The sequence below is a fragment of the Pinus tabuliformis genome, chromosome 8, assembly GCF_031772625.1.
Source record: "Pinus tabuliformis cultivar Carrire ecotype Pingquan chromosome 8, CPIR1, whole genome shotgun sequence".
NCBI lineage: Eukaryota > Viridiplantae > Streptophyta > Pinopsida > Pinales > Pinaceae > Pinus > Pinus tabuliformis.
In genome coordinates, this window is record NC_142294.1 from 791768142 (window position 1) to 791791652 (window position 23511).

The 23511-nt window shown below is 35.7% G+C and overlaps 1 pseudogene; it reads left to right on the top strand.

Annotated features, from left to right (window-relative positions):
* Window positions 1-23511, top strand: part of LOC149237951 (microtubule-associated protein TORTIFOLIA1-like) — a 136775-nt pseudogene that overhangs the window by 92694 nt on the left and 20570 nt on the right.

The following is a 23511-nucleotide window of genomic DNA, read 5'->3' on the forward strand; positions in this document are numbered from 1 at the left end:
CCCTTCCCCCCTACCCCCCACTCGCTTTCTCCCCTCTCCCCCCCACCCCCCCATCGCCCCCATGCCCCCCTACCCCCACCCTTCCCTCGCTCTGCCCCCCGTACCCCTTCCCACTGACCCCCCCCCCGCCAACCCCCCTTACCCCCTACCCCACCCCGAAATCAAACGACCACTGCACCCCAACCCACCCCTACCCCCCTTTCCCCCCTACCCACCTCCCACGCCACTGTTACCCCTACCCCCCTTCCCCCCACCCCCCACTACCCCTCGATCCCTATCCCCCTTCCCCCCACGCCCTCCTACCCCCTACCTCACCTACCCCTGCCGACCTCTCTCCCCCCCCTCGCCTCCCCCTCATCCCACCGCACCCGCCCCTACTCTCCCTCACTCACCCCTCCCCACCCTACCCTCACCCACCCCCCAAGCCCCACCCCACCCCACCAGCCCCACCTACCCCCTCCCTCGCCCACTCCTACCCCCGCACACCCCCTCATCCTACCCCCCTCGCCCACTCGCCTCCGTCTCTCCCTTGCCCACCCCACCCCAACCCCCTCCCCCCATCCCACCTCACCCGCCCTTCCTCCCTCACCCAGCCCAACCCACCCACCTCCCCCTCATCCAACCTCACCCGCCCCCTCACCCCTCCCTCGCGCAACCCTACCAACCCCTCCCTCGCCTACCCCTATCCTCGCCCACCCCACCCCACTCATCCCCTCCCCCCCATCCCTCCCCACCCGCCACCCCCCTCCTTCGCCCACCCCACCCTACCCGCCACCCCCTCCCTCGCCCACAACTCCCCAACCCTCCCTTGCACTCCGCCCCTACCCTCGCCCTCCACCCCCTCCCTCCGCCCACCCCCCCCCCGGGGTGGCTTTCCGATTCTTAGAACCGGACGACCACCCCAGGCGAGCGGGTGGGCCACTGGGGTGGCATAGGGAGGGGTGGAGGGCGAGGGGGGTGGGGAGGGTGAGCGAGGGAGGGGGTGGCGAGTGGGGTGGGGTGAGGTGGGCGGAGGGCAAGGGTAGGGGTGGGGTGGGTGGGGTTGGGTGGGGCGGGGTTAGGGGTGGGCGAGGGAGGTGGGATGGGTGGGGGTAGGTGGGGTGGGGCGGGGTTAGGGGTGGGCGAGGGAGGTGGGATGGGTAGGGGCAGGTGGGGTGAGGCGGGGCGGGTAGGTTGAGGCGAGGGGTGGGCAGGGGTAGGGGTGGGGAGGGGGAGGCCGGGTGGGTGGGATGAGGGGGGAGGCGGGTGGAGTCTGGTGGGCGGGAGTAGGGGTGGAGAAGGATGGACGAGGGAGGGGGGGTAGGGGCGAGGAGGGGTGGGTGAGGGAGGTGGGGTAGGGGGTAGGACGTGTGGGCGAGGGGGTACGGGGAAGGGGGGGGTAGGGGAGGGGAAGGGTGGGCGAGGGGGTAGGAGGTGGGGTGTAGGGGGGTGGCATGGGGGGGGGAGGGGGTAGGGTAGGGTGGGGTGGGGTGGCCATCTGATTGCGGGGTGGGGTAGGTGGGTAGGGGTAGGGGTGAGGTGGGGTGGTCGTCCAATTGCGGGGCGGGGTAGGGTGCGGGGCTAGTGGGGTAGGGGGGTAGGGGGTGAGGGGGTGGAGTGGGCGGGGGGACAGGGTGGGGGAGTTTGGGGAGGGGGCCGGTAGGGTGTGCGGAGGGGGCGAGTGGCCGACCGATTGTGGGATGGGGGTGCCCAGCTTAGCTGGGCCCACCATGCTCACAACGAAAGTACTGGTTAATTTGGCTGACAAAAATTGTTAATCTTAAAAAAAAATCTACTTCATTAAACTAATTTAATATGAAAATTTTCAAAGAAAAAAATTTAACTGACCTTTCAATTGCGAGAATTCTTCGTTGAATATGTTGTTGATAGCAATGTAGCTGCTCCACAAATTTGCTCCAAGTCTTTCACCGAACCTTAGAAAAACTTGATGTAATGTGAGTAATAGTGATAATGGAATTTAGTATATAGGTGAAATTACAGAGATGTTTTACCGTATGGTGAATGTGGGATTAATTAGTTTTAAAAATTTTTAACATGTTAATTGTTTTATGGCGATGAAGGAAAATATGATAAAGCGAATATTATGGAATTGTTTTACAGCAGGGTGAATGTGGGATTAATTTGTTTCAGAATGTATTATAAAAATTAAAAAAATATTCAATTGTTTAGTAAATATTATATACTTTGACTATTAAAATAATTTAGGTAGAAGTTGTAGTTTACAATTTTAACTTTAATGATTTATTTCATAAAAAAATTTAGTTTTCATTTTTCATTAAATTGTAGAATAAAATAATGAAGAGAAATAAATCTCACAAACTTTTTGGAGGGAAATATTTTTGCGAAACTTTTTTTGGGGGGGGGGATTTTTTGAGGGTAAATTTCATTCTATAAGCTATATAATATCTTTAGGAGACTCTCCATTTGTATTATTCAACATCTTCCATTTGAAAGGTATGGATTGTCCTGATAGTGAAGTTTCAATTTATACAGCGTCAACATCTTCATCATGTAACAACTCTATTCATATGGATGAAGATAGCGGGAATTCTTCCACTATGAATAGAAAGTCAATTCTTCCACTTAGTCCTGATCCTAAGGACTATGAGAGCAGCACTGATGAAAGAGGGGATGGAGAATTTCAAATAAATAAAGAGTCACAGATTCCACTTAGTCCGAATCCGAAGGACTATGAAAGCATCAATGATGATGAGCTTGATGAAAAATTTCAAAATAATGGAGCGTCATAGTGTCCACTTAGTCCTAACTCTAAGGACTATGAGAGCAACAATGATGAAGAGCATGATGGTGAAGTTCAAAAGAATGGAGTGTCACGGTTTCCACATAGTCCTAATTCTAAGGACTATAAGAGCAACAATGTTGAAGTGCATGATGACGAATTTCAAAAGAATGGAGTGTCACGGTGTCCACTTAGTCCTAATTCTAAGAACTATGAGAGTATCAATGATGAAGAGCGTGATAACGAATTTCAAAAGAATGGAGTGTAAAAGTGTCCACTTAGTCCAAATTCTAAGGACTATGAGAGCAGTAGTGATGAAGAGCATGATGATGAATTTCAAAAGTATGGAGTGTCACGGTGTCCAGTTAGTCCTAATTGTAAGGACTATGAGAGCAGCTTTGATGAAGAGCGGGATGATGAATTTCAAAATTATGGAGTGTCACGATGTCCAGTTAGTCCTAATTATAAGGACTATGATAGCAGCAGTGATGAAAAGCGAGATGATGAATTTCAAAAGAATGGAGTGTCACGGTGTCCACTTAGTCCTAATTATAAGGACTATGAGAGCATCTTTGATGAAGAGTGGGGTGATGAATTTCAAAAGTATGGAGTGTCACAGTGTCCAGTTAGTCCTAATTCTAAGGACTATGACAACAGCAGTGATGAAAAGTGGGATGATGAATTTCAAAAGAATGGAGTGTCACAGTGTCCACTTAGTCCTAATTCTAAGGACTATGAGAGTAGCTTTGATGAAGAGCGGGATGATGAATTTCAAAAGTATGGAGTGTCACGGTGTCTAGTTAGTCCTAATTCTAAGGACTATGACAACAACAGTGATGAAGGACAGGATGATGCACTTAGTCCTAATTTTAATGAGAATAAAGGTAGCAGTGATGAAGGACAGGATGATGCACTTAGTCCTAATTCTATGGACTATGAGAGAAGCACTAAAAATGCACATGAGGAAGAACATCCAATAAACATCGAGTCAAATTTTCCATTGAGTCCGAATTCTAAGGACTATGACAGTAGCAATAAAGAAGGGGAAGATGAAGAATATCCTCCAAGTCAATATTTGAAAAGCACCATCGATCATAGTGTGGATAACATTCCTCTTAACGATGATGAAAATCCTTATACAAATGATGATCCAATGATGGAGATGTTGCCAAGAAATATTGTATCAAGGAGTAGGAGCAGACCTTTTCGTATCAATGCAAGATGTTTTAGTTATACAAGGGGTAGAGCAGAATATCTGACGAGAAGAAGTTCTATCAGTGCACTCATTTCAAGTGAATGTTGCCAAAAAGATTGCTTGAAACATATGGATTTCAAATTTGCATTAGAGAGCAGGAAGAGATGTTTGTCAATGAATAAAAGCATGCAAAATTCATATTTATTTGGGTGCATGCAATCTACATTGTCAAGTTATGATTATCATATGAGGAATTTATTTATCTATAGAAAAGGTTTCAAAAAGTTTCCTTCGATTGGGAATTTTCATCTCTCGAGAATTCAAGAAAATTTGGAAAAGGATCCCACATTTTATTCTGAAGTATGTCATAAAAGACAGTTTGGGCCATTATCAAATATTGCAATGTCATGGATGAAAGATTTCTTTTGAAAGCATGGAGAATGTATGCCAAATAGAGAGACAATACATATTCCAGATAATTTTTAAAGACAAGAAATCTACAACTTATACAAAGAATATGCAGAAGGTGCTGAGGGACATGGCCGGTTTATTACATATCAATATTTTGTGAAGGTATGGAAGAAAGAATTCAACAATGTCCATATTTCTAAGAAGACAAGGATGGGGATTCACAGTACATGTGCTTCTCTTAAATAAAAGAGGGACAAATGTGAAGGGTCAGAAAGAGGTAAGCATTCATAACTTTAACTTTTAAAATTGTATATTCATAAAGTATGAAAACATATTTCTTAATGGCTTTCTTTTATGTTGTGTAGATTCAATTGTCAAAGAACTTCAGGAGCATCGCGAACAACAAACAAATGAAAGGAAAAAGTTGTACAAGCATCGAAAGAAGTGTTATGATAATCCGAATAAATATTTGGGTTTGATAATTGATGGTATGGACCAAAAGAAAACACTTTTACCACATTTTGTTCACACACCCAAAAATTTACAAGAGGAAAATTTTATTCAGTATCACTTGGTTGGTTGTATGGTATTCAATGGGAAAATGTTGCCAAAGGTGTACTTCAAACCTCCAAATATTAATAATGATGCAAATATGACCATAACCATAATTCATAATGTGCTTTCTCATTGGTTTGGTAATCTTCCTAAAGTTTTGTATCTACATTGGACAACACTTGCCGTGAAAACAAAAATCAGGTTGTTTTTGGATATCTAAACATGCTTGTTGAATTGATATTTTTTCAGAAGGTAAAGGTTGGTTTCATTTTTATTGGGCACACTCATGACCATATTGATCAGATGTTTAGTCGTTTTTCAGTCACATTGAGGAGGAAGGAAGTTGGGACATTGCCATCATTAATTGAATGTATTAAGAAATCATACATGCCAGAGCCTACTTTTGATGTTTTGGAAGAAACTGTTGACATGCGAAGGTTTATTATGGGATCAAATGGTGAGGGGAAATGCATTGAACGACCTAATGACATTAGCTTCCAATGTCAATTTTGTATCAAAAAAATTGATGGGAAAACACTAATATGGGGCAAGAAGTATTCAACTACTGCAGAATGGGCACCGTCATCAGGTTTGCAATTTTTAAAGTTCATTCCAGATCATCCAATATTTGCATAAAAAATATTGTTATTACAATCAGTTGGTGAAGTTCGTAATGCACGCAGACAAAATAGAGATATAAATTATTCTGATTGTCTAGAAGAAATTAAAAAATGTATTAGATATACATATGAGTACTTTGACATTGCTGATTCAGTTTGGTGGGAGTCATTTTTCCATAATCAAAGTGATATCATTTCAACAACAACAAATGAAGATATACCTTTGAAAAATCCATTTATTTGGCCACAAAATGTGTGGAATGCACATGAGGAAATAAACATTGTTGAACAGCAACAATCTCAAGGTATTATTAATTCTTCAAACACATAGGAAAGAGAGATGTATATTGGTTCAGGAAGATCTCGTGCAGAACGTGAAGCCATGGAAGATCTTTACAGGGGTTCAATATAGGATATTAAGGAGGGTTGCATGATTGCAGTGCTAGCAGATGGAGATCCCAATGACTATCCATTCTGGGTTGCTAAAGTTATAAAGGTCTTTACAGAAAATGAGGATGTTACAAGTGTTGAAGTACATTGGTATGCCACAAATACACACCCATTCAATGGTGTGTATAAGCCAGAGATGGTAGTTGACAAAAGAAATGGTGGAAAGAGAAAAATAAAGGGTACAGATATAAATCATCGCCGCACAAACATATTAAAATTGGAGGATGTTGACATACCTGTTTATGACTTCAATTTAACAAAGAGAGGAACTCTTCGCTTCAAGATGATAGAGATTCTGAAAAGGTTGTTACCAGAAGGAACAATGTTGAGGTGGGAGTCTGCTGAAACCAGTCGAAGATGTAGAAGGATTTTGAAACCTAAACTGATGGGCATGCATGTGGACTCAGATGGGGCACTAGTTGATGAAAGAGAAGAATATGGAACATCTTCACCAGCTTCTAGTCACTCATCTGAAGATGTGAATTTTGATGGTGTGCAAGAAAATATGAGTGATTTTGAATAATTGTTTAAGACAATTTATCTAACTGATGTATGCATCGTATCTTGAAATAAAATTTTTGATTTCCATATGGTGTTAAATGAGAAGTTATGTGTCATTTTTATGTTGTTGGATCATTTTACTAGCATTTTTTTTAAATTTTGAAGATTGACCCTAAAAAAAATCATCGTTCCAGTATAATCACTTTTTCGTTTTCAAGCTGTATTTTGCACGAAAAAATTGTTTTCACTGCCATTTTTAAAACATGTTCAAAATTGTCCCTAAAAAAAAACCATCGTTCGAGTATACACAATTTCATTTTTAGCACTGTTTTTTATGTTTTTTTGGCGTTTTTTGGCCAGAGTTCTTGTTTTGCGTTTATAGTTCCCGTTTCAAAGTTTACATTGTTGACACTAAAGGTACACTTTGTGACGACAATGACAACACTTGTGCGACAATGCTTGAAACTCTATAGATGCATGTGATACATGTCTAGATGAAAAAAATGACTTATTAACACCAATGTTACCTCTTGAAGCAAATCGAAACTACACTTGTGTAGTTTGTGATGCTTTCCATGCTAAAAGATGACATTTGTGATAGTAAGAGGAAAGTGCAAACGACACTTGAAAAATATGAATGAAATTGAAAGGGACACATTCCAGAACAAATATAGCATGAAAGTGAATCTTATTATAGTGAAAATAAGTAATAGTGACAATTGTAAATAAGAATGCAACACTTGCGAAAGCAAAGGTGCACAAAAGCGATAGTTGGAAAAACTCTTTGAAATAGAAGAAAAATCACAACCAAAAGTGAGATATTGTCAATGAAACTGTGCATTGACAATCGACACAGGTTGAACATCACACAAGCACTATCTTGTTGGACTAGTGCCATGCCTATTCAAGCTTGCATACAAGAGTGTGCTCATGAACTTGTTACAAACTGAGCATGTGTGAGTAGTTTACTTTGACACTTACAAACTGAGAAGAAGTTTGGAATAATTAACAAAGCATCGAATGACCATAAAGTGACTACTGAACAAATTATCGCAAGATCCACAACAGGCTCCAAAATTCAAGTGTAGAACAAATTTTAGAGGGTGTTTGTCAAAGCGGCAACAATAAGCATTGTAATTTCTATAATTAAAAGAGAGTTTGATTTAATATAATATTTGGTAAGGTTTTAATATTTTGAAACTTGTTTATTATAATCTATTTGGACTACTTTTAATTTGGACTTAGTATACAATTGGTTCTAGGTATTTTCTAACTTTTATAATAAAAAAAATCAAGAAGAGTTGGGGTGTATTTTCTTAGAAATAAGTCAAAATCCTTGGAGAAATCAGATGACTTCAAGGGACAAGCAGAGAAATGTTCGGGAAAGTTTTTTTTTATGTATTGAGTCAAATAATGAAGGGGTATCTTGCTCCAATAAATTTGATAAATTTTTTACATAGGAAGGAATTAAGCACTAGAAGATTGTTTTGCAAACTCCATAGAAAAATGACATAGTTAAGAAGATGAATCAAACAATCATGGAACATGAAAGAAACATGCTTAGCACATTTTGGTTGGATAACAACTTCTAGGTAGATGGTTTTAATACTACTTATATAATAAATAGGTCACCCACAACTACATTGGATAGATATATTCTAGAAGAGATTTGTTTTAGTAAACTTGTTGATTACTCTCATTTGCATACCTTCAGTTGTGATGCATTTTACCTTGTGCGTAAATAAAAAAGGTTTAGCAATACCGAAAATAAATGAAATGTGATTTATAAACTATGAACATATAGTAAATGGGTATAGACTATGGGATCCTACTACCCACAAGGTAGTTATTAGCTAAAATGTTATCTTTATTGAAATTACCATCTAGAGGAAGAAGGTGCAAGAAACACCATGGATTATTCTTATTGAAATAAAAATGAGTGAATATGAAAATGAAAATAAGCATGCAAAACCTCTAATTAGCATGCATAGTAAATAACTCAATTGCCTCAACGTAGAGGATCTACATATCCCAAGATGTGTATAGAAAGGTATTCTTCTTTGGATTTCAGTCCTGTTTGATTTTGTTAGTTAATTATGGTGAACCTAATTCATTTAAGGAATTTAGAGAATCTAAAGAAGTATATAAATGAATAAAATGCATAAATGAGTTAATAAATAATTACACAACAATAAAACATGGGAATTTGTGGATTCCCCACTTGAATGAAAAGTGTTTAGCTAGAAGTGGAAGTGAAAAGTAAAGAAGAACAATGATGGGTTGTTGGAATGCTATAAATATTACTTGGTTGAAATTTTTTATGTGAAGATTTTAGTTACAAACTTTAAGGAAATCTTCTTTCTAGCTATGAATCTAACTATTGTAATAATATTACTTGCACTTGTAGTAACACATGCTATGAGATGGAGTAATTCAATGTAAAAATTGTTTTGTTGCATTGTGATCTCAAGGAAGATATTTATATGGGTCAAGTAAAGGGATATAAACAGAGAGGAAAAGAGGATTTGGTATGGAGATTCAAGAAATATTTGTGCAATTTAAACATGTGACAAGGATGTAGAACAAAAACATTGACACCTTCATGAAGAGCAAATTTTTCAATAGGAATGAATAGACCATTCCATATACTATGAGAGATTTGATCATGGAAGTTTTATTATCTTACTTTTGTGTGTTGATGATATGTTAGTTGCAAGCACTAACATGAAAGAAAGACATTGATCTTGAGGCTGATTTGGCTATGATATCTAAAATAAATGAATTGGAGGTAGTAAACCAAATTCTAACCTTGAATATACATAACAATACAATATATAAGAAGATCTAGTTATATCAAAAGTTGTATATAGAAAATATTTTACAATTGAATCCCAATTAGTACTACACTCCTTATGCACTATAAATTGTATTTTGAATAGTTTCCTAAAACAAAAGTAGAGATGACAAGTATGTCTCATGTATCATACTTATCAATAGAAGAGAGCCTTATGTTCATTTTGGTAAACACAAAATGGGATATTTTCCATGTGATGGGAGTTTTTAACCAATTCATGGAAAATACTAATAAGGACCGTTAGATTGCAATACGTCTATATTTAAATACTCAAGGGACACTTCAAATGCTACCATTTTCTACAAGTTGACAAATTCACACATTAAAGGTTGTGTGGATTCTGATTTTGGTAGAGATAGAGATGCACAAAACTCCACTACTTGGTCTACCACCAGAATTTTAAAGAAACAACTATGATTAATTGAAAATTATTTTTCCTCTTAAAAATTCATGATCGGGTGAAGAGTTTTTTACAATATCACATATATAAATTATAACAATATTATATGTATATAATATAAATATAACAATATTATAGGTGTATAATATAAATACACCAATATTGTATTTATTTCATATAAATATAAAAGTATATAAATATATGGTTAACATTCGATAAATATTAGTTATTATTATTATGCCATTTATAAGAATTAAAATAAATATTAGCTATTATTATTATGCAATTTATAAGAGTTAAAATAAATATATAGTATACATTTTTATTATTATCATAATAAATAATATTAATTATACTTATTTTACCATTAATATTACTCATACAAATTTGTAAAAAATTTTTTAATTTTAATTTTTAAAATAAATAATTTAATATTTTTTGTAAATAATATTTTTTCAGTTAAGACTTCTGTCATCCATAATATTATTAACTATATTTTTTGGAAAAAATCACATAAAAAATATTTTTATCGAAAAGTTTCGAACCAGCCAATGTGTTTCATTTTTAGAATAAAATGAACCACATTGACTAGTTTGAAACTCGTCGATGAAAATATCTCTTATGTGATTTTTTTCAAAAAAATACAATTAATAACATTTTTTTTCATTTTAATTATCTTTTGTCTACAATTTCTATTCTATTTTTTCTATTTGCTATATTTTTTCCCATAATTATTCTAAATAATAAAAAAAAAAAACAATTTGAAACTGCTTCTAACAAAACTACTTGTTTTCAAATGCATGGCTTAACTAAAATATCTTATTAGCAAAACGTAAGTCGCTTACCAATAACAAATTAAATATTATTATAAAATACCGACGATCTCTTCTCCTTTTCTACTATTTCAACTAAATAGCAAATTCTGATGTCATATATCCAATAGTTAAAAGTTAAAAGTGATGAATGTGATATTGATATCTGTTACATGCAATATCTAGTTCCTTAAATTATGAGTGATGTAAATATCTTCTAGTTGTTGATTTTTCTTCTCTACCACGATGAAATATTTTATATTACTTCATAATATGGATATACCTCCTTTAAAAATAGTTTTTTTTTGGGTACACTTTCCATATATTTTGATTATTGTTATAATGCATTGATTCTTTTATTGCATGGATTAGTAAAAATAATTATATAACATTTTTTACTATTATGGTTATTATTATTATATATTATATGTTTAAATTTTAGAGTATTTTATTGGGTGATGATATTTGGAAAAGAAAGGAGGGAGAATGATTACTTGGTTGTTATGGCTAAAGTAAGGGGTGGTAACTACCATTCTCCACACAAGACAAATTAGGACTATTAATCACAATGACACAATTTTTTGCTAAATAATATAACAACTAGTCCATTGGCTTTAGCATGGCTTTATTGTTATCATAATTGTTTGTTGACAATGTTTTATATAGGGATAATTATGGGAACATTCCAACAAATGTCGTTTTTTGAATTACCTTTTCTTTGGCATTGGAGAATTACTACTTTTTTGTGGGAGAGTGTCCGACTAAGTACTAACACTTTGGGATCTCCTTCAAGAGAAGGTCCAAGGCCTCTTGTTTGGGCTTCCCTAGAATGAATTGATCATCTTTTCTGCATGAGAATGAGAAATTCAGGTGAAAAATTCAATAGAGAAATGGGTTGAAAATGTGGTGTGTTGATGTGTACCTCTCTAATCTAGTTATAGGAAAAGAATCACTTTATTGCTTCATGTCGCACGAGGAATGTATCAAGTATTCTATTCATTAATTTGGTATTTTCACTTTTTTGTTGTGTATCTCTTTGTTGGCTCAGTTTTAGGCCTAAGAGTTATAGGAGTAGTTGTTCTTCCTCTCACATTGATGGTTTCCTATAGCTTTGAGCCCTCTCCAAAGCCTCTCTTTACTTTGGTTCTCAATCACACGCTCAGTTGCACTTTGGGTGGATTTTCGTGGAGGGGAGGAACAAATATTTGGCTCCTCAATATTATTACGCCCTATTCTTGGATGGTTTCTTGTGAAGAAGGTATGTTGGTTGAGAATATACCTCACCTATGCTTCCTTGGTTGAGAAGCTTGCCTTAACATATGAAGGCAAAAAATGCGGCATTAGGGGAATTTTGAGGTCTAAAATGGGCCTCCTAAGAAAAATGTACAACCAATTAAAATTTATAAGAACCAATAGGATTCAGGATGATGGCGTCAACCATAGGGGATGATTCACCATCTTTGGAGTAAAAATGTAAAAAGATTAAAAAATAATAAAATAATAAAACTACTTTTTCAACTCATATTTTAAACTTATCTCCCTAAGATTTTACTCAAATTTTGAGAAGGAGTACTCGTTAGATGAAAAAAATTAATTCCTCATCCAAGGAGTACCCATGTTGCATACTTCTAGTGGACCCTGCTACATGAAAAATGAGAAATACATGAAAAAACGTGATTGCAATTAGGTTTTTCATGTATTTCTCATTTTTCATGTAGTAGGGTCCATCAAAAGTGTGCAACATGGGTACTCCTTGGATGAGGAATCAAAATTTTCATCTAACGAGTGTTTCCACTCGAAGTTTGAGTAAACCCATAGGGAGATAAGTTCAAAATACTAGTTGAAGAAATAATTTTTTATTTTTTCACTCTAAAATTTGATGATGTAATCTAATATTATTTTATTATTTCCACTATTATTTTATAATTTCCTTAGGAGGCCCATTTTATACCTCCAAATTACCCTAATGGCCTCGATGTGGGACCATCAACAAAGGAAGGCATAATAGTTCTCGGGTCAACACTAGAGCTCAATCTTTAGCTCTATTTTATAAAGTTTAAACCCCAACATCTATTCAAGAAGAAATTCATGATGCAGAGCCAATTATGACAAAGTAGAAAAGATGAGCATTTGGATTTATATTTTTTGTAGTTTCGGATTGGATTCTAGACCCTTGACATACTCCGAGAAGAAAAAACCAATACCTCCATATTGTAGATTTATATTTCCAGGTTAAATCCCTACTTAGTAAAGTCCTCCTAAAGAGGAATGATACCAAGGTTGAGATTATCTATTAGCTAGAGGGGATTCAGTGAGATAAGGTTAACATCATTGACTACCTAGTTAAAATGAATCTCTGCCTATCTCACATAGAAAGAAGGCTAAAGAAGGGAAATGAGCCAACTGAACAGATAAATCTACCTAAACCACAGTTTATATATATGTCCACCTCATCCAAAAGGACATCAACGATCACTGGTATCTTTAATTTTTGCAGTTTTCACTAGTTAAGATTCTTAGGCATGTAGTTTATTATAGTTATTAGCAAACTATGTTACTTAGGCATAATGTATATCATGTTATGCTTTGGCCTTTATGCTAGTATTTTCGACCAACATGCTTCAATTTTGTCATTGGTCAGGTTTCCCATGTGGTCGACCACGATAAAATGAGGAAATCATGTTGTAATTTTGATATGATTTAATAAAAGTGTGTTTACTTATAGAATGTTTTTTTTTAAGGTTTTGGAGTATGATCTAAAAGTTATTTTATTTTTCTGAGACTTCATTTCCTCAAATGTAAAAAAATAAGTTAACAATCTAAAATCTAAATGCATCTAGTAGTAATGAAAACTTGCCCCTTATTGACGATCAAACAATATTCTAGATTCTATGATTTTCCTTAAATATTGATAATGAGTTGACCTACATTCACTAATAACTAGTGATAATTGTCCATAAATTTATGAACAACAAAGTTATAATATTTTTTATTATTATTTAAAAAACACATTATGTCTTTTATATTTTAAGAGAGACTTTTATTTTTAACGAAAATTTACTTCATTAAAGACAATTCTCTCTAAATTTATGAAATATTATTCTCTTTTATTTAAAAAATATAAATATATTATATTATTACTATGTTATTAAATAATTAAAATTTGTAACAAAATTTTTAATTTTATTTTTTACATTTCAAATTATTTATTAATTTGTATTAATAGACTTCTAAAAGGAAAATTGTTTTAAAAATACTATTCATATCATCATTCACCACTTTAAAGATGGAACAATTCTCTTATGAAAATTATAGGAATTAAATGTTGATGAAAGTTGTATGTTTCATTTTTATAAATATTGGTAAAGCTAATAAAAGTTCATATATTATTTCTTTTCCAACTTTTAATAAAATTGCATATATTATTTCTTTCCAAACTTTTAATCTTTTTATAGGAAAATATATATTTATAGAAAAATATATATTTTTAATTATAATAGTTTTTTTTGGTAAGTTGTATTTATTTTAAAATTGGGAGTTACAAAATAGTACTAAAAGTATTAGGTCGGTTTCTTATAGAGGAGACCCAACCAAACCAAAAGATGAACTCTCTATAGAGAGGTAGAAGATAACTAAGTGATGGAATGATCAAAATTTAGCACACAATAGAGTGTAGTTGGCCTAACTTGTCGAAAATAAATAGTAGGAACAAAAAACAATATGATAATACAATGCCATACAATCAAGTAAATGGATCGAAGTCTATGACAATGACCTAGATGGGATATTTGTTGTCTCTAGCAATGTCTCCCATTGAGGGAGGTATTACGAGATGTTGTTATAGGTGCTCCATCTGTCAGTCAAGGTCCTTCATATGATGGTGCAAATACTTAAGAGAATGGAGGGTGTCTCTCTGATGCTCATGTCGGTCCAAGAGAATTATGGCTAGGAGGAACTTCATATGGTATTAAAGGTTGACTATCTACATGTACTAATTAAATTTTTTATGTGTGTGCTCGACATCTAGTACCCAAACTACCCACTCAACCAGAACCTACATGTATAAGAGGTGAGTTCTATGTGATGGGCCTTCTCCCTTGGTACGAGTTAGCTCTTCCTAGATGGGCCCTAAAGTGAGATCATGATAATAGAAGGTTGCTCCCTTTAGGTGATGATGTAGGCCCTCTCTTGATATTAGGCCACTACCCTACACACTTGGGCTCATTGGTGAAGCATGGGGGGGTGTATAAAGAGACTAAAATAGGATGACACCAAATGATTTGGATTGGATCATTATAATGTTTTTCATCCATCTCGATGATTTTAGAGTAGAAAAAGGGGAGGAATCAACCCATAAGACTATTTTTACCGATGAGACCCAGTTTGGAAAATTGGGGTATGAAACCTTCTAGAAGCATGTTGAGGCATCAAATGATGTTTTTCGGGGGTAAAATTTTTCCACTTTAGCCTTGCTCCTTTTTTTTTGTATTCTACATAGACAGACCTTTCCAATGGCACAATAATTACCTCAATCAGAGTCTGTATGCAAAGGATATGTCTCTTAGAATTTGACCTTCATATTTTCACCAACATAATTCAAGAGGATGCCATGCGAGCCATTATGATTCATGGAAAAGGGGCTAGCCATGTGATTATGAGGAATGATACTCTAGAAGAGATCATATTGTAACTTTAGTTAAGAGTTGAGGTAGACAAACTTAACCACTCGTACGCTATCGAGCTTTGTTATAATTAGGGCACTAAGAGGAAAAGGGGCTCCATTATTTTCAAGTGAATTTGCTCCATAAATGAGAAAACAAAGTTGAGAGGGATAGGAGATAGAGCACATATAGAGGATTTGTACATTGTAGTAGCCCATAGGCCATAGTCCATTAGAGAAATTTTGAGGTCAAAAATACGCCTGAAAACAAAAATGTACAATCAAAATAAAATTTATAAGAATTAGTAGCATTGAATATTATGATGTCAACCATGGGGGATGATTCACTATTTTTGGAGTATTAATATAAAATGATTAAAAAAAAACAATTTTTGTAACTCATATTTTCAACTTATCTCCCTATGGTTTTACTCAAATTTTAATTAGGAGAACTTCTTGGATGTAAAATTTAATTCATCATCCAAGGATTATCGATGTTGCATAGTTTTGACAAATCCAACTACATGAAAAATGAGAAATACATGAAAATGTGATTGTAATAATGTGTTTTCATATATTTCTCATTTTTCATATAGTAGGGTCCATCGAAAGTATGCAAAATGGGTACTCCGTGGATAAGGAATTAAATTCCACACCCAATGAGTGTTCCTCTCGAAATGTGACTAAACCTATAGGGAGATAAGTTGAAAATATGAGTTGAAAAAATAGTTTTTTTTTTTTTTTTTCCCTCTAAAATTTGATGATGTAATCTAATGTTATTTTAGTATTTCCATTATTATATTTTATAATATTCCTTAGGAGGCCCAATTTAGACCTCCAAATTTATCTAATGTGTTCCTCTTTGTACTCAGCCATTTTCAATTTAGAGAAAGAGAGCAAAGTAGTCTCACTTTCCAGCTGGGTTTTCTTCTAAAAGGGTTTCATAGGTCATATTTGTGCCAAATCATGGTTTGTGAGTTTTTATTGCACTATTTTCTATTTTATACATAATTTTAATTTTCAATCATACACAATTAACAATAATCTACATATCTAATAATCTAAAGAGAAATAAAGTCCTAAATATGTAGATTTCATATTTTTAAATATAGTTTTATTATATTTGTTGTGATGAAATTTCTAGTGGAAGATATATGATAATTTATGGATCACCAAAGAGGGGGAGAAAGAAGAAAAAATGGGGTGTTAACATTGAGAGAATAACCACCATGTAAATATTTTGACCATTCCCACTAGTGATAAGGAGGAGGATCACAAAGGAGTGATAACAAAATTGAATGGAGAGTTCAACTACAAAGATCTATAGGAGAGTGCATCGATTGAGCGTAGAGATGGGCTAGGGATGTTAGGAAAGGGAGCAAACGAGCGTTGAAAGGAGTTTGGAGGGAAAGTGAAGGAGTGAAGATCCAAAGGAGTTTGAGGGGCTAGGAAGAAACCAACAAGAGAACACTGAGGAAATGGTTAATGTGATGTAGATGAGCCTTAGAAAGTGGAAAATATCGAGCTTAGGAACATATTTAAGCCTTTCCATTTTTCAAAAGAAGAGTGAACTCAAAAATGATAGCAGAAGAAAATAATGGTGGGAAAGAAAGATATCATTCACTTTGTATTGTAGTTGAAATTGAGGTTGAACACCTTCCTTAAGATAGCGAATGTTCAACAAGGGAAATTGTTGTTTCCCAAACCAAATTGCTAGGGAACCAAAAAAACACATCCCGACTATCTCCAATGGAAAATTTCAATCCTTGCCGAGTGTAGTGATGCTAAATATAACTTAGGAAGAGAACAATGTGGCCATGGATAGATGCTAGTGTCATTGGAGAGAATCAACAAGCATACGAATAACAATTTAAGCATTTCAAATGCCACTAAGGGCCAACTACATGCTAGTATAAGTGATGGTTGGCATGCTTCGACTCAGTGCTATAAATATTATCATGGGGGCATACTACCATGTCCCCCAATCCTTTGGCCAAGTGGCATGACAAAAACCCACCCCTGCAATTTTGAGCGGGAGTCATAGTGCATTTGAGCAAAGGTGTCACAAAACGTTGAGTGTGAAGTGTTTTCCTTCCTCACTCCTAATTCCTCAGTCCAACAATAGGTTTGTGAATAAGATTAAGAGGGGATCGTCCAAAGATCCCAATTTCGAAAAAGGTGTCGATGTTGGTGGTTGTGAGCCCAAGGGCATGGGGGTTTTTGGTCCTAGTGGTGATGTACATATGAGAGGTAGGAGATGGCCTAAGTGACTGTTTAAGGGATGACTACCTGCAAAATGTTTGTTTAAAAGATAGAATGAGAAGCTCACCTAGAGAGTGGTACATGAGAAAAAATATGCAATGTATTTGATATAACACACCAGCTAGGCGGTGAAGGAATTGGGATATTTATCTCAAAAAATTCCCAATATTTGTCATGTATCTCTAGACATTCCCTCTGGAATATGGTTAATGAGTCTGATGTTATACTCATGCTCCCAACGAAGATAGAAGAACTGACAAGAATCCAGGTGGGTTTGTTGAGGCTCATCTATAAAGGAAGAAAACTTAAGATGGAAATGGTATTAAGAGATTATGGCATTAAGAAGGATGCCTATGTCTCTCTTGTTGCTTTCCTAAATGGCAGAGGTAGGGGCAAAGGGGCATATTTGGCATCAAATCCCATGTCCTTCAAGGATTCCCTCAGGACAAGTCCCGAACCTCATCAACCTAAGGAAACTCCTAGGCCATTCCAAGTGGACAAAGAAAAGGTTGTACCCTTTGTGGAAATTTTGCACCCAGATCTAGAGGACTTCCTTCAATTCTACACCAAGACAGGCCTCCTTTGCCACTTCAATGGCTTATGGCCTCATTCATTGGATATTTATAAGTGGATTCATTTGTCCTAGACTAAGAAGTGAAAGGTCATATTTTTCTCTAAGGGTTTTTTTATAGTTATTTTTCATTGAACCAAATATAACTAGAAGGCACTAATTGGTGGGCCTCAGTTCTGAGGTCATAGAATGTTTAAGAAGTGGAGTCATAAACATGTTTGAGCAGTGGAATCATAGTGGGTTTGAGAAGAGGTCTCACACACAGTCGAGCGTGAAGTGTTTTCCTTCCTCACTCCTAAGGCCTCAATCTTACAACATGTATATGAAGGAGATTAATAGGGGATCATCTGCGATTCTCATTTCAAAAATGTTGTTGATGTTGGTGGCCTAGAGCCCAAGGGCATTGGGATTTTTTTGTCGTAGTGGTGATGTCTATGTAGGATATGGATTTAATGTTAATAGGTAGAACTCTAGAGGGCGATGTCTATACAAGAGCCAGGAGATGGCCTGGAGCGGCTGTTGAAGGGACAATTGCCCGCAAAATGTTTATAAGAAAACAAAATGAGAAGGTCACCTAAAGAGTGGTATAGGAGGAAAAATATGCAATGTGTTTGACAAAATGCATCAACCGGACAAGGAATAAATTGGATATTGATCTCCAAAAATTCCCAATAATTTTAAGGTCTCTCTCTAGAGAGTCCCTTTGCATCATGCTCAATGAGGCTGATGTTATACGCATGCTCCTAGCCAAGATACAAGAATTCTAGTGGGTCTGTTGAGAATCCTCTACAATGGAAGAAAAGCTAAGATGGAACTGGTACTAAGATATTATGGCATTAAGAAGGATGCCTTTATCTCTCTTGTTGCTTTCCTAAATGACAGAGCCAAGGGTAGAGGGGAATTTTTGGCATGAAATACCATGTCCTTCAAGGTTTCCCTCAAGAAAAGTCTTGACTCTCATTAGCCTCAGATAGCTCCTAGGTCATTCTAGGTGGAAAAAGCAGAGGTTGTACCCCATGTGGAAATTTTAGACCTAAATTTGGAGGATTTCCTTCAGTTCAACACTAAGTCAAGCCTCATCTACCGCTTTAATGGCTTATGGCCTTGTTCATAACATAATTATACGTGGATTCATTGGTCTTGGACCAAGAAGTCCAAGGTCATGTTTTTCTCTAAGGGATTTTTTACAATCTTTTTCTATGAGACAAAATATTACCATAATGCCCTAACTAGTGGACCTTGGTTCTGGGGTAAATTCAATTTGTTTATAACTCCCCATTCTTTAGATTTTGACCCTCTACAACAATTATTACCAAGTTTCCAATCTGGGTTCGACTTATAAATTTGCTTTCCCACCTATGGGACTATTCAATTTTTCAGGGTATTGGAAACTCCTTGGGTAAATTTCTTGCCACAAATCCTTCTCGAGGATAACTTGGCCTATACACCTACGATGAAATACATGTGGAAATTGATATCAAAAAATGGTTTCGAGACCAAATCAATTTAAAAATTAGATATTATCATTAGAACCAATATTTGAATTACGAGAATACTTTCTCTCATTGCTGATTTTTTCTACAAACTGGCCATTTACAGAGTTCCTGCCCTTAGTGAAATTCCAAAAAGAATTTTCATAACAGAACTTCAAAATCTAAAATTTGGAAACAGTGTATCCCACCCCCTATGGAGGTAGAGACATATTCTATCTCTGACTAAGAGGATGAGGATGCTTATGATGTTATGAATTTGGGGGATCAGGATCTGACTACCATTATTTTTCAAACTCATGAGGACTGAACAGAGAACCTAGTAATACCTACAAACATTTAGTTGGTAAACAAAGATGTCCCTTTGGGTATTTTGAAGTGTGATCACGAATCAACATGTTCTGACACTAATAAGGAGTCTCTTTCAACTTTCAACAATAATATGCAAATTACTTTCACCGACAAGCCACCTGTTGGTTGGACAAAGGTTGTGAGAAAGAGAGGAAAGAAAATTCATTCGTAAGATTGTCTCTAGGTAAGATGATTTTTTCTAGTCTATCAAATCCATAGTAGTTTCAATGACTTACAACAAGCTCTTAGATAGTTAGCTGCTACAACATTATAATCCTACATTTATTTTTATTTTTTAGAATAGAAAGTATTAATTAAAAATAATAATAATATTAAATTATTTAATTGATAAGAATAATATTAAATGCATAATTTTTCAATATATTATTCTTTTTAATGAATATGTTTTGAATACAATATTTCTATTACTATAAAATGGTATACATAATATATTGTTTATTATCATCATTGCAAATATTTTTTTTAATAATTAAAAAATATTATATATTATATAAAGATGGGTGGAAGTTTAATTAAAAAAATAATAAAACCTAAAAAAAAAATATAAAAAATAAATAAATGTGACATTTCTTGTCTTAGTTTATCTGTACTAATCCTTGAATATTTATTTTAGAAATTTTAGGAAAATCAAATATCTATTTTTTTATTTTCTTGTATTTAATTTGCTCTATTGATATAATTAATTATATTTTTTTGTTTAAAATATAACAAAAAATTAGAATAAAACAAGTGTAATATGCAACGTTGTTGCTTAGTCCCTGTCTCTTATGTAAAAAGTAGAGAACCCATATGGGGTCAATGTGATCATATAACTTAGTTATATTATGTGCATGATTTAAGCACCACAACCTTCAAGATGGGGGAATCAAATTACTAATAATCTATTGGCACAGGATAACATAGCTTTATCAAAAAGCTCGTGAACAATTAAATAATTAAACAATAAAAAAATATTATGATTAATAAAATATATTAATGGAAAAAGTGAAAAATTATTATTATTAATAAAAAACATTGTTATTATAAAGAATACAACTTTTAATTGAAAGAAAGCAATCAATGATTATATGTTAATAAATATCTATTGTTTTTTTTGTAAGTAAGCATGCCTAAATTATATTAACAGAGCCAAATTCACAGTATGTACATTCATGAGTTTTGTCTCTGCCTCTGAGTGAGGAAACCATAGAGATGAGACAAGATTTATCTGCCCCTAGAGGGGGAAACCAGTGTTAACATTGTTTTTCGAAAATATGGAACCATAAAAATTGCAAGGGAGGGAAAGGTCACGTGGTGCCTGGACAGTGGACTAGTGAAAAATGGTAGTTTCAAATTGAGGTAGAACAAAAAGGTCCTTAGTCTCTGAATTGGCACTCTTAGGCAGAGCAACAACTGTGCTATCGCCTTGGAAATTTTCGAAGCAAAAAGATCTTCTGCAATCCATTGATCAAAAGGAGAAAAAAATCAACTTGAGTCTGCTCAAGATGATGACGTGTGACGAGAGATTATATGAAGCCAGAAAGAAGCCAAGATGGAACCATCATGCTCCTAAGAAGTTCAATGAACCTAGACGGAGCCGACATCCTCCGTGATTTCCTCTAGAATGAAGCACTCGTAAGGGCTCAACCTGAGCAGGGAAGAAGGAGGGGCATTGCGTGTGATGGGAGGTGAGGGAGTTCCATGAGAAGTAGGGGGCAGGAGAGCTTGCTAGAGGGTAGTGTGTAGGAGACCCGACCAGGGAGGGTACATTGGGAGGGTAATCAATGCCTAGGTCCATGTAGGCTATCAACTTCAAGGAGATAGACGAGTGAAAAAGGAGTGAAAATAGCTCAACAATTTGATGGGTGGGTTTGTCCTTGACCTCTTCCTAGTTGTTGGGCGAGAAGGTTATGTAGGGCCTAATGGGTTGAGTGCCCATGGCGCATATCCTCTTCCTCCATGGCCACGACTTTCCTCCGTATACTCTCTCAAACATAGTGATCAAACATGGTACTCTCTCAAACATAGTGATCAAACATGGTGGCAATGTAATGGTTACCCAAGGAGGTAGGGGGTCTCCCTCTACCTCGTCCACACCCAGGGCAACAACCATGCTCTCTATCCCCACTCATGGTTGGAACATAGGAGCTGGTGGGAGTAGCAGCAAGACTGGGAGGGGAGGTGCTGGGGAGAAGGGCAAGGAAGTAGAGAAGGAATGATATGGAGTTCAGGTCACATCAGGTTAAGAAGCTTAGCAAAAAATGCAAGGTGGTCCTTGCAAACCGAGGCGACGGGGTGCCTGGAGTAAATATGATGGGTTGGATCCATGTGAATCCAGACGCCTCCATGTGTGAAAATGCATCAATGAGATAGGGAAATCATCATACAGGAATGTGGATCCTAGGAAATCAATATTTATTATTAAAAATAAGTATGATAATAAATGGAAATAAAATATTAATTATGGAAAAATCCATATATTTGAAATTTTTTTGGATAATTAATTTATGAGGACACTTGGAGATTAGAAGGTTTTTTTTTTTTTTGTAACAATTTGTAATTCTGAAATTGATTTTAAATCACATACGATTAGTAATCCACTAATAAAAACTTATGAATTGAAATTTAAAATTTCAAAAAATAATTTTAATATCTAATTTTGCCAAAACTTTGATAAACTTTCAAAATAGTTTCTAAAAATATTGCAAATTAATTAAGACTCAAAGCGTTTTGACCCATTTAGGTAAAAAGATATATATTGAAAATATAAAGATGGGACTAAAGATAATAAATAAAAACATGGTAAAGAAAAATTGAATATCAAAAGGATCTTATAAAAACAATGAAATATTTAAAGGAAAATATGAAAATATTGAAATAGGAAAATGTAATACAGGTATATAAGTAAGATATAACACATATCTCTGTATCAACAAACGATTAATCAAAAGTGAAATTTTTTTTATCTATACCCATTACATGACCTATATGGATATATCATATAAATATGTATAAATATCATCCACTAAGCATACTATATGAAAATGCCACTAAAAATACTATATGAGCATGCTCTTTAATAAATATTTATTAACTTAGGTTAATAGTGCATAACAAAATATTGTTATGCTCACAACACAGGTCTTATCCAATGCTTAACAATTTTGGTTAATAGTTCTTGGCAGAAATATTGTTCAATTGATATTACAAGCGTTATAGGTGCCTTAAATAAAGCTAGCTTGGATACTCAATTACCAACCCTGGAACATTCTTGAAGGTAAGATTATGACTGGTAGATTCCAGTTAGAAGCGGATGGTATGAGGACAGATCTCCACCGCACAATTTTGAGGTGATGGACCAGACGGTCATGATTGATCTGTAGCCCGTTAAGGTAACTAAACCCTACCCCTCCGCAACTCTAACCTTTCATTCAATCTGGTGCTTGAGGTCACTCAGCTCTGCAAACCACACTACACCAGTTTACACCGAGAACCAGAAGTATCTACTATCCACAAACAGGTAAAGAATGATTCAATCCATCATAAATTATGTCTTTTGGTTGTAGTTTTACTGGGGTTTTCATACCTCTTACCTAATTTTAATGTGGCTATTTTAATGCAGGTGAAATTTTGGGTCGA